The sequence below is a fragment of the Equus asinus genome, chromosome 22 (assembly GCF_041296235.1).
Source record: "Equus asinus isolate D_3611 breed Donkey chromosome 22, EquAss-T2T_v2, whole genome shotgun sequence".
Lineage (NCBI taxonomy): Eukaryota > Metazoa > Chordata > Mammalia > Perissodactyla > Equidae > Equus > Equus asinus.
The window spans coordinates 47,576,155-47,588,986 of NC_091811.1; the positions used below are offsets into that span (position 1 = coordinate 47,576,155).

Genomic DNA, 12,832 nt, shown 5'->3' on the forward strand with positions numbered 1-12,832 from the left:
CCCCTCTTCCTGTATACTCTCTCCTCAAATACCAAACTCACATTTCTGTATTTCTGTGTTCTTCTGGATTTGGGGTCCTAATTATTCACTACCTCATCAGCAGTCTGTGAGTTTCAAGCAAACGTTTTTGGGGTTCCCCTCCAGCTTTTCTAGTTGTCTGTGATATATCTAAATTGCCTTGTCTTCCATTTTCCAAAGCCATTCATAAACCCTCTGACCTTTGATCTCAACTGTAAAATGAGGGTAATAATTATATCTCTATCTTATAGATGAAAGGATTAAATAAAGTTGCATTGGTAAGGTGCTTAGCAAAGTGCTTACATCTAATAAGTGCTCAATAAATGTTGGCAATAATAATAATATCATCTTGATCATTATGATAATTGTGAAATATGTTTCTTAGCTGTGAGCAGTCCAAAACCAAACTATTAAGGCAAAGAGAACTTTAAAGAAATGCTTTGTACTGACCAAACCAGATATAAACCCAAATCCCCAACATGTTCCCCCAACGTCTGGCAGCATTTGGTTCAAAATCTTAATGCCAATAATCCCACATGTTTTGCCAATCAGTGATTTTACCATAGGCCATAGGAAGAACTTATCCAAATCGTAAATGCTAACAGGTTCAAACAGATACTTAGCTATCAAAAACACATAGTCAAGAGGAAAATTGCTGAGTATAAAAATTCCAGCTGGGTTAAGCTGTCTCTTTTTTCTTGTGACCTTTTTGTAAATAGTTGAATAAGTTTCTGCCAATCATGTCAAACTCTCCATTTTTTTTCTTAACTTTTTCCCATGCTTGAGTCAGGCTGTCTCTGTTAGCATTATTTCGGTTGTGTATAACAGAGAAACCTAACCTTGCTCCAGACTGGAATGACAGCTCCATAAGTTATCAAAGCCTCAGGACCCTTCCAGTTCATTGCCCTGCCATCTATACGATGTGATTCTAATCTTCAAGGTCCACATGGCTGCTAGAGCTCCAACATCACATCTGTATTCCAGGCAGTTGGATTTTAGGGGTGAGCAAAGGAGTTAGAGGGAAAGCACTCCTCCTTCCTTTTAAGAAGATTTCTTGGAGGATCCTCATAATACTTCTGTTTCTATTTTATGGCCCAGAACATAGTCACATCATCACACCTAACCAACAAGAAGGCTGGGAAATGTAGTCCTTTACCTATGCAAGATGTGTGTTCATTCACTAAAGAGAAAGAGGTGAATCAATATTATGAGTTAACAGACAGTCTGTGCCTCAAAGGACTGTGGACTAAGAAATAAAAAGAATCGTAGTGAATTTACTGAAATACTAAATTAAGTTTTTGTGAAAAGATAATATTTTCCAGGTTACTTTATCCCTAATGCAACCAATAGCAAGGGGGGCATCATGAGGAAAGGAATCAAAGCTTAAGAACATGGATTGGAGAAAAAAATTATCTGAAAAATAAAAAGAGACTAAAAAGGTATGGGCAAAAAGGAACAGGTGAAGAGTGAATTTCTGGGCCTTCAACACAGTTTAGAAAACTTACAAATTAAACGCCAAGCTCGTATTTTTCAGGTGGAATATTTCTGTACAACATCGTTGGATATGCAGGAATTAAAATCAGAACGCCTCCAACAGTGTGCCCGTCGCTTTCGTGATGAATGCTTTCAGAATAGGTCCTCAGACACTTATATCTACCTCTTAATTAAACACATGAGAATTTGATTTTTCACTTATGAAATATTTTCTCCGGGCCGTATTCAAAACAGCTCTTTGGCTGGCTGGGTTTGTGAAGAATTGTGCATAGCACCCGCTCTGCTGAATTCCATGGCACTCCAGAAGATTTTATGCAGTGATGTCAAAGGGTAATTTTGCAAAGTAGGTTAGCATAGACGTTTCCAGATAATTACTTGGTTTGGGGACCATCTACTCACTTAAAATATTTTCCAATAATTTCTATATTTGGTAAACTCTACTCCTGAACCTCAAATTGTAATACATATTTATGCTATTAATTTTCCAGTGACTATTCTAAAATATGTCAGTGTTGATCATTGGATCTAAATTCTGGGTGCTGTCATGTTTTAAAATGCAAATCTACATTGTACAATGCCCTTTGCCTTATTTTTTCCTCAGAGCCTTCTTACCTCTGGCCTAGGCTTTAAAATATAGCTTATAATAATCTGCGTTTGATGCTAGAAACCAAAGTTAAGAAAATCCGTTTCATTCAACGACGACAAAAAATTCGCGGAGGAAAAAAATGTACTTTTTTTTGAGTTCATTTAAAAGCACATGAAAGTTTAGCTTTAAGGAGGCAGGAGAGATGGGTCAGACTTTCTTTTGCCTGCTTGCCAGAGGATGCTAACAAGTCATTGTCTTTTCTCACTCAGGCATAAATGCCTGAAAACTCCTTTTTCTTCTGCTTACCATTGCCTTAACCGGTAATACTCTTCTCAGACAGCAAGATACCTGAATGTCTCAACATTTATCTGTGCTAATACAGGCTCATTTCATGTGAATGCCTGCCAGGCAGGAACTAGGCTGTCAGCTTCATCCCATCAAAAAGACTTTCAGTCCCAAGGACTGATGGCAGGTTCCAATTGTTAAGTCCTTCTTGCTTGAACTGAATTTTAAAGTCAGGCTCCTAATGTTAAACAGTGGAGCTCAAAGAGAACATTTAGCCAGAAATGTTGCAGTTCTAAATATAAAACTCTTGGCTATGGATTTTGTTCTTGTTGTCATTATTTTTAAATGTGGCTACTGAGTGAAACTCTAGGGCAGCAAATAATGTGTAAGGGCAACCAATACTGCAGAATAGTTCTTGTTTTGGTACATTCGCTTTGTAAGTGATTTATTAAGGGAGACTGAAAAAGCCTGATTAAAATGCATAAACAGTGCTGAACAGTAAACAACCATGTCTAAGGATGAAAAAATGGGACCCACATGCTGTGCATGGAAATTGCCCTTAACAACATGGCCTATTGTTGAACAGATAGGAAGCCAAAGGTTGCTTGTAATCAAATTTGAAGTTTCCCATCACTTATAAAAGCAACACTTCCTTGTGCAAACGTTTCAATTTGTTGTAGTTAAAAACTGCTTCCTGACTTAATCCTTACAGAAACCAGGAGTTTTTTGGACTGTCAGGTGGATAGAAAAATTTAGACAGCCCATAGACCAAAAAAAGTCTAAATGAAACCAAGTTTGTATGTTGAGGGAAAAATAAAATCTAAATATTTAACAAGAGCAAATTAAAGCAGAAATAGAGTTCAAGATAATTTTTTTTTTCTTTTTTGGTATTTCATTTAAACAAGGAAAAAGGACTTTTATGGGCTAAGCATTCAAATCTCTTCCCTTTTCTCATTCAAAAATAAAACAAATTGAAATATGTACAAATATCAAATCATTATGTTGTACACCTGAAACTAATATAATGTTGGATGTCAATTATACCTCAGTAAAAAATAAATGCTTTTTAATAAAATAAAACAAATTTCAAAGAAAAATTTTCAAAAGAAAAAAAAACTGGCTCACTATAGCCTGAATCAAGTCTATGGGAAAAGAGAAAAAAATCGTTATATGATTTTTTGACAATATGACAAGACTTATCTGATTGGCTAAATTACATGAGTACAAATGCAAGAATTATTATAAAATAGTAATTCCATAAATTTATGTTTTGAAGAATATTCATTGCTAATTAAAGAAACAAAAAAAATTATCTGCCAAACTTTTAAGCCATATTTATTCTTTCACTGTATGGATATAAGAGTATAAAGAAAATTAAGTTAGATAAATTGGAATAATTTCTTTCATACTATTTATATTATAATATGTAGTGTCTTAGTTACATGAAGAACATTTTTTAAATGTTTTAATACCATTTTTCCAAAGAAATTTAAAGACTAAACAAAAAAAGTCATCACTTTTCATCCTCCTAACAAATCTCTTATTGTTAAGCATGCAAATCTTTTTCTTTTCCCAGCAATAATTTTGTAATGAACATCCTTATACCATAATCTTTATGTACATCTCTAATTATTTCTCTGACACAAATTCCTTCACATGTGATTTCTAGATCCTGGAGCATGAAAATTTCCCTTGTTGAAAAATGGCCTTCTAGAAAAGTCTTACCAATTTTCATCCTACCAGTAGTACAAGACACTGTATCAAAATTAGCATTTTTTGTTATCTTGTCTTAATCTGTACCAAATTAATAAGTGAAAATGGCATCTTTTTAAAATAATTTGCATGTCTTTGACACGTCTTTTATAATTTTAATAATGTTTAGGATTCTTTCATTGTTCTTCTTATGTGAATTTCCTCCTAGTAGCATCTCTGATCCTTTCATAGGGTTTGCAGGAAAATTAAATGAGATAATTCATATGAAGTGCTTAATATAGTGACTAGAAAAATCCTAAGTGTTTGATAATAATTAATGAGTTTTAGTTATAATTATGAGTATTGATTTATTTTCACTATATATTGCAGGTATAAATGTCATCAGTAAAGAAACTCAATTTAAATGAAGATAGCATTACCATTACTCTGAAGTTACCCAGTTAATAGTAAAATAAAATTTATCCTTTCTGTAAAGAACATGAAATCACAAATCTACGGAGGGAAGTTCTCGGTAAGTAATGTATTCATGCCCCCCCAATCCCGATAACCATCACAAACCCTTCCCTTTACTTTGGGAACAGAGTAGTGAGTCCAAGTCCTCGGTCCATAGATGGACAGGGATGTTTCTTATCCCAAAAAGTGTCCTGTGCACCTCTTTGCTGGAATGCAGAGGAATAGTGCAGCCTGCAATGCACATTGCTGCCAGCTACAGGGAGAGAAATACAAGTCTGGGCCAAGTGTGACCTCAGAGGCAGGATCAACAACAGAAGGGGCATTGAAGGGGCTCTTGCTCCGCTTCAAAACCAGAAAGTAGGCTTTTCAGTACCTTAAAGAGAGTGGTTAATTTTTACTAAGATCATAAGTATAATTCCTCATTTGGCAATAATTGCAGTCAGCCTCCTAAGCTAATTCCTTGCCTCTAAATTCTTGCCTGACCAAGCCATCATGACATTGCTACAGATTTGTCATCCTGAAACGCAGGGTGGATTATGCTCTTGCCGTCTTAGAATACTTTGGCTCTTCTTACCGCTCCACACCTTTGCTCATGAAAGAAAGTCTGAACTATTAGCATAGCATTCACTGCCATTCTCTGTCCAGCCTTACTTTTTCAGCAGCAACTCCACCTCATTTTTCTGCACATTCTGTGCTCCAGATACTAGTCTACTCACCACTTCTCACACATGGACCATGAAAATATTTGTTCCTCCAAGATTTTGCTCATATTTACTGCTCCCTGAGCCTGGAATGCCTGTCTTCCCTTCTCTGTTGACAGAGACCCTGCGTATTCTTCAAAGTCCTGCCCAGATTCTTTCCATCAAATTTAATCATTCCTTCCTCTGTAGTCTTAATATATAATCTATTTGGCATATTTCCTTCTGCCTTGTATTATTGATGGTTATTTACACAACTGCTTCCCCCCTTAGATTATAAGCATATGAGAAATAGTGACCATATTTTAATCATGTTTGATTTCCCCACAGCCTAGCACCATACTCACAAAAAGGAAGTGCCCAGTAATTATTTCATAAGTTGAATTGAATCTTCAATTACTAGTTTTAGTTTCTTTCTATATAAATATGACAATTTCCTCTATGAGAAAAAGACACTCTCCATTGGTTCCAAAGTAGGGTTACCAGAAAAATACAGGACATCCAGTTAAATTTTTGAATTTTGAAATTCAAATTTAACTGGATGTCCTGTATTTTTATTTGCTAAATCTAGCCACCCTAGTCCAAAGACATGCCAGTTTCACCACTGTCAGGGTTAACTTCTGGGCAACAGTGAATTTGTGTGGGCATAAATCTGTTTGCATCCAATTCTGCTGTAGCATTGTGTTTGTAGCCACCACGAATCCTCTTCATGTAAGGGGAATATAATGTTTTTGGGGGAAAAAAAGAGCAGAACAAAGGTAGTCATTTATAACTTGATCCTTATGTTCTCACAGGCAAAATAGAATAGATATTTGTGGAACGCAAATTCCAGGTATTAGTACCAATTCTTCAAATAGCTAGTTGTTCTGATCAAGAAGATGGCCAAGGTAAACCTTTGAGGTCATTGAGACATTCTCCTTTTGTATTATCACCCAGGATGTTTCTTCATGCTGCCCTTGGTCTCTTATTGTCTCTCTAGCATCCCAACCACAATGGGGTCATTGTGTGGGCTCTGCTTCTGCCAGCTTTCCATGCTCAGCCCTGAGGATCCATGTCTATGACCAGGTTAGTTGATAACATCTGCTAACCTTGGCCCTCACCTACACCTTTCCTCTTTTCTAGTTTCCTAGGCAACAGTTTGTTAGTCTAATATTAAACCAATGCTTGCCATCATGCAATGAGAAAAGATCAGTAGAGCCCACAGGATTCTCCGTTGCTTCTAGATAGCATCTGCAGTTTAACACTAATCTTCTGGGGACAATTCCTGGCTCCCCCTACGTTGTCTTATCAAAGAGGGTTGGAATTTCCTGGAGGAGTGGGTGATGTACTATGTAAGGGAATTATTATTTGGAGAGAGAAATCTTGCAGTATCCTTCAAATCAAATTATGTGAGCCGCTGTCTGCTGATGAGTTAAGCAGAATCTCTTATTTGCAGAACAGTAACTAGTGTGTTGAGACCTCACCATTTCTGACTACAAAGTAATTTCCTATTTATTCAGACTACATCTAAGTTGAGCTCCCAGTTGCCCATAAGGAACTTATTGCTCCTCAGAAGAATGCTCTCATCGTCCTCCTATTGGCCATCAGAGAAGAAACCCCTTAGGATCTTCAAGCCTGGCCTCTGTCAAATCTCTATTCCTCTACTTCTGCAGACAAAAGCTGCCAGGAGCTCATGGCTTCACCGGAAAAATATTCCCGCAGAACCACAGACACATTTAGAGTAATATAGTTGATTAATTGCACAGAATACGTTTTTGGCATGCAGCATATTGCAAAAGCAACTGTCATTAAGATAAAGCCAATGACTTTGGCCACTTTAGCAACTGCAATTGAGTCGATCACACAGACTATTAGCAGATATGTGAAGGAACCTGTAGGGAGATTGTGACTGCTGAATTAAGTGGAACAGAGGCTGCACGTGGCCTTCTGATAGAAGAGTGAGCAAGCTTGTCTCTGCCGGCATATTGCTCTACACTCTAATGTTGTGAAGGCCAAGGTGTAAGTAGTATACTCATTAGGTGTGTGGTTGCAGATATCTGAAACCAACTGTCGCTACTTTTAAAAAACAAAAATAAAGAGGAATGTATTACAAGGACATAATGATTCAAGAGCATTCTCAGAATTCAAAGGAAGAAGAGGCTGATGGGCACTGAACACGGGAATCTCTGGAAAGTCCATAATCCTGCCTCTCAGCTCGCCATCTTTCTATGTGGTGTTTCATTCCTTTGGTCATCAGTTTCCTCTGCTCCCAAATCTTCATAGAGATTTGACCCACCACATTGTGGTCAGCACCATAAAAAGAATAAAGGCTTTTCTTGAAGAGGGGGGTCATAGTTCTCAAAATGGCTGCCAGCGTCCCAGCCTCAGTGGGATGTGAGGGAAGGAGAGGGGTCTTTGCGAGCTGGGCAGACACTTCAAAAGGTATAGGCTACAAGCAGTCATAGCTACCTTTTCGCTGAGATAAATTAAAAAGCGGAAATAGTAGAGAGGCCAGATATCTGGTTATATGCTGATGTTAAATTTATGATGAAGCAAATTCAGAATGGAAATAAAGTATACGAAAAAAATTGCAATTTACAAAATGGAATGTTCTATAGCATATATCGGAAACTCCTATCCAACAAACCCTTAACTGTTGACTTATTTGTCTCCCTTAATTGCTAAGCAGGACATCTCTTAGAAATAAAACTCAGTTCACTTGATTTAAAATAACATCATTCCATTTGGACTTGAAAGGTTTTTGCTCTAAATTTACTGATGGTTTATCATTAGCAGAGTTTGGACCTCCTGCCTGAGTAAGTTTCCTCAGTGCAATCAGATTTCATTCAAATACTCTCAAAAGAAGTGAAAAGCAATCTTACAAAAAGTGACTTTGGGATGCGATTCAGCTCTGTGATAGAGGACTGATAAATGTGAATGAAGCCTTACTCAGTACTTCTCATTTTTATACTTTTCTTTAGTGTCCCTTTCACTCAATGGTTATACTTTCTAGTCACTTCTCATAGTCATTTCCAAGGCATTTTTGTGCAGCCTTATCATAAAAAAAATTAGTACATTCCTCCAATTTATGTTTATTTATTTACTAAAATATACATTATAGAGTGCATAAATAAAAACTATAAAATGTGGGGCTGGCCCAGTCGCATAGTGGTTAAGTTTGCGTGTTCCGCTTCGGCAGCCCCCGGTTCGCAGGTTCAGATCCCAGGTGCGAACCCAGCACCGCTCATCAAGCCACACTGTGGTGGCATCCCACATGTAAAAAATAGAGGAAGGTTGACACAGATGTTAGCTCAGGGACAATCAGTCTTCCTCAAGCAAAAAGAGGAAGATTGGCAACAGATGTTAGCTCAGGGCCAATCTTCCTCACACACACAAAACACTGTAAAATGTGATCTACAGGGAATCTGAGTAGAAGTTCTAACGTTGTTTTCCCATGCCTCAACCATCATCTTGTGCACTGATCTGTTGTCACAGGTCAGTTCATCTGAGTTGAGTTGTTCTTAATGCATCATTTTCAGTGTCCTGAAGGACAGTCCTGAACTTTAGCTGTAAGGTGTTCTTGGTAACCACATCTTGAAATGAACTCTCGAGACTCAACTTTTCACTGTATAAGTGTCTTGAAAATTTGTCTGTAGTGTCCCAAAGCACTGAATGAGCGTAAAAGTGACCAGCATCAAACTGGCAAAGTGAATTTTCTAAAAACGTGAAAAATTGGAAAGAGGCATATTGGCTGGGCTGGGCTTTGACCATAAGTCTCCACACACTGATGTAGGTGGAGTAGGGATTCGGGCTGTGCTGACTGAGACGCACAGAACCCTCCGAGGGAAGAAAGGAAGCCAGTCGGGTAATGATGCTCTCCAGGGATCAAATTCTCTTGCTTTCTTCCTACATGCATTCCCTTGTCGTCTCCCAGACAGCAAGACCCTGAGGTGATGCTGACCTTGCCAGCGTCTCGGACCAGTGGAAATCATGAGATACAGTCACAAATAAGCCAGCAGTCTTATCCTTTAAGAAGGCCCTTCTCACAAAATGAATGACCAAAATTTGGCAGCAAACCAAAAATAATATTTATTAAATGGCAGGTAAGGGGTTCATATCTCTGATCTATAATAAGTGGATACAAATTAATGAGAACAGTAAGACCTTCCACTAAATAAATTGGCTAGGGCTACTAAATAATAGGCCGGCCCGGTGGTGCAGTGGTTAAGTTCGCATGTTCTGCTGCAGTGGCCTGGGGTTCGCCAGTTCGGATCCCGGGTGCAGACCTATGCACCGCTTGTCAAGCCATGCTGTGGCAGGTGTCCCACATATAAAGTAGAGAAAGATAGGCATGGATGTTAGCTCAGGGCCAGTCATCCTCAGCAAAAAAAGAGGAGGATTGGCAGCAGATGGTAGCTCAGGGCTAATCTTCCTCAAAAAAAAAAAAAGTTTGTAGTTGACCTACAGTAGTGGCAATAACCAAGAAAAAAATACATAAGTAAAAGGTTCCAGGTAGAAATAGCCAAAAATTCTCAGTTATTTTTCTTGGTTGATGGATCTAAGAATGATTTTAATTTCTTCTTTCTATAGTTTAGTTTCTATTTTTATATGTATTTTAAAATTTATATTCATGTAACAAATATTTATTAAGGATCTACCTCCCATGTTTCAGACATTCTCTTCAGTGCTCAGGATAAAGCAATAACAAAGACAAAATTTTTACTCTCAATAGGGTGCCATATTTAGCAAATAAAAGTATAGGCATCTAATGAAATTTGAATTTCAGATAAACAATGACAATTTTTTGGTATAAATATAGTATTTTATCTGCAATCCTAACTCTCCAGGAATTTAATTTACTGGGGGATAAATTTCTACAATGAGCATAAATTAACTTTTTGAATAAATTTTTTGTTGTAGTAAAATACACATAGTGTAAAATGTACTGTTTTAACCATTTTAAAGTGTACAGTTCAGTGGTATTAAGTTTGTTCACAATGTTGTGCAACCATCGCTACTGTCTACTTCCAGAATTTCTTCATCCCCTCAAAGGGAAAACCCTGTACATATTAAGCATTCACTTCCCCATTCCCCACTCTCCACACTGCCTGGCGGCCACTGATCTGCTTTCTGTCTCTATAGATTTGCCTAATCTGGACACTTCTTATAAATGAAGTCATACAAGATGTGGCCTTTTGCGTCTGGCTTCTTTCACGTAGCTTAGTGTTTCTAAGGTTCATCCGTGCTGTAGCGTATATCAGAATGTCCTTCCCTTTTGTAGCTGAGTAATATTCCATTGTATATATATAAACGCACCGTATTTTGTTTATTCATTCGTCTGTGATGGACATCTGGATTGTTTTACGTTTTGGCTATTGTGAAGTTTGTATTAATTTTATACTTTAAAAAAATGTTTTATTTAAACCATTAAAAGCCTCAAGGGATAATGAAAATCTTTCTCAGAGCCTCCTCTCTCTCACTGGTATATGTTTAAATAACTGACTAAAGTAGAAGGCCAGGCAATAGTCAATCAACACAGAATAAGGTAAGCAAAATAAAGTAGAATGTGGCAGATATGAAGAAGCATGTAATACAGATCTCGCCATCAGTAAGATCATCCCAGATTCTGGGAAATGAAAGTCAAGAGCCCAGCGCTGAATCACAGCGAGGCTCCTGTGCCTCTCAGCCAGAAACAGCTGAGTTTAGATCACCAAAGCAGGACTTCCCCGGAGCAGTATGTAGGATGCGTCACATCCGCATGATTGAAAAGCTTCCCAGCAAAACTGTGCTTCCCAGAGAAAAAAGAGAGAGCCTTATCCAAAAACAAATCATATTTTCCAATCCTTTTAAAGGTACTAAAGTTCAAAAATAGTGGAGTCCCTCCTCCCGCCCCTCCTCACAGCACATGTCAGATCACTAATTCCTGCCTTCCCATTTTTAGTGAGTGTTCTTTTGTTTTCGGTCCTCTGAGGTTTTCAGACTTACATCAATCAATTCTTCCTTCCAGCAGCTGGGGGAAGCTGGCTTGCCAGACTTTGTGCTGGCATCATCTCAGAGCAGTATGAAGCACGAGAGAGAAGCAGACACAGGGCACCTTCCCACTTCTCTCTCCTTCGGCAGGAGCCAGGCAGCCAATGCCTGACCCAAAGCCAAAGGAGACACAGAGGGGTGAGGCTGAGTAAGATGGGGAGGTGACCATCAAAGTCAGACACTCAAGATTCCTCAGGTGTCTTCTATGACTTGGTCGGTTCATTCCCTCTTCCAGAACTTGCCAGACTTTTCTTCCTTTGCCCTTGCTCAAGTTACCTACATTACCTTATCTCCTACTGCCCACTAACTAAAATTTTATGTGTTTTTCATTTAAGGCTGAATGCAAATTCTCCTTTCTCCAAAGAGGCCTTGCTGATTCTTCTTCCTTCTTTGGACTCTATCTCATCATGTTTATTATAATTGCTGCATATTATTCGTTATTCGTGTTTTGTGTTGGCACTTGCTCCTTGATCCTGCCGCCATCCAGCAGACATAATACAGTCCCTATAGCTGGTCCCCTCATGGTAGCAACTGCATTCCACCTGTTTCTGAATCCTCTCCATCCTTTCATTTACCTGCCACACACCCATCACAGGTTAACCAGTGTTGTCCTCAGGTTTGATACTCAGGAAAAAGTATTGAATGGATGAATAGTTCCTTAGTTTTAGACTCCAATTTCAGGGGCAAAGAAGTCTCTTCAAATACAAAATACCTGAACATCAGGGTAGTGATGTTGACCTGCCCACTGCATGCTGAAATTATTTGATTGCTTCTTTACATTATCTGAGTAGATGGAGCATCTTCCCTGTTTTTATTCTTAAAAGAATTTGTCTTTTGGCATGCAAAAGGGAGATTTTAGCTCACTTTTCTCTGGATAACTCCCAAAGAGTCCTCTCCTTCATTTCCATTTTTTTTCCTTTAACTATTTTTTCCTACACTTAATTTTTCAATTTAATCTTCTACATGAAATCATACAAACTTTTATCCTGTTACTGTTTTCATAATTTTTTTCTGTAGTAGTAACTCAAATATTCCAAATGATCATGCACTGGAATAATTTCCATAGTTCTGTGAAAAGTGGGAAAATAGCACACTGTTATGAAGGAAATAACCGAAACATCAATTTCTTTAACCTAAAGTAGCTGGGATGTTGTTGTTGTTGTGAGTCATGCTGCTGACTTTACGTTGTTCCAGTTGCAGGATAGTTGTGGACTTTATTAACTCATTCATTTCTTCAACAAACGTTTATTGACTATGATCTTTGAGATATTTAAGTAAGTACTGCACTGCTATATGCTGGCTCATTTTCCTCCAAACTCTGACTGCTTTTCTTATTTTCTTTTGCCATCACAACTTTCCCATCATCCCTTAACGACTGGTGTTCTCCAGGGGCCTGTTCTCGAGTCTCTTCCTTCTGTTGCTGGGAATGGCTGACATGTGACACAGATGCAGTCACCTCCCTCTCTGGAGCCAATGGTAGATACTAGTCGTCCTTTATGGCTCTTTCCCACTGTGCCTGAAAGTGGCCTTCAATTCTCTCTCAACACAGCCTTTCAGAAAGCTCTCAGTCATTTGA

At 38.2% G+C, this 12,832-nt stretch overlaps 1 long non-coding RNA gene across 2 annotated transcripts in view; it reads left to right on the forward strand.

The window, feature by feature from the left end:
* LOC123279909 (uncharacterized) overlaps nucleotides 1-12,832 on the forward strand; it is a 58,716-nt gene that overhangs the window by 29,063 nt on the left and 16,821 nt on the right. The window contains exons 2-3 of one of the 2 annotated variants that reach the window (XR_006518323.2): nucleotides 4,466-4,607; nucleotides 6,184-6,312. This is a non-coding gene — a long non-coding RNA (uncharacterized lncRNA). The remainder of the gene's footprint in view (nucleotides 1-4,465; nucleotides 4,608-6,183; nucleotides 6,313-12,832) is intronic. The other variant, XR_011497040.1, reaches the window with a different exon arrangement.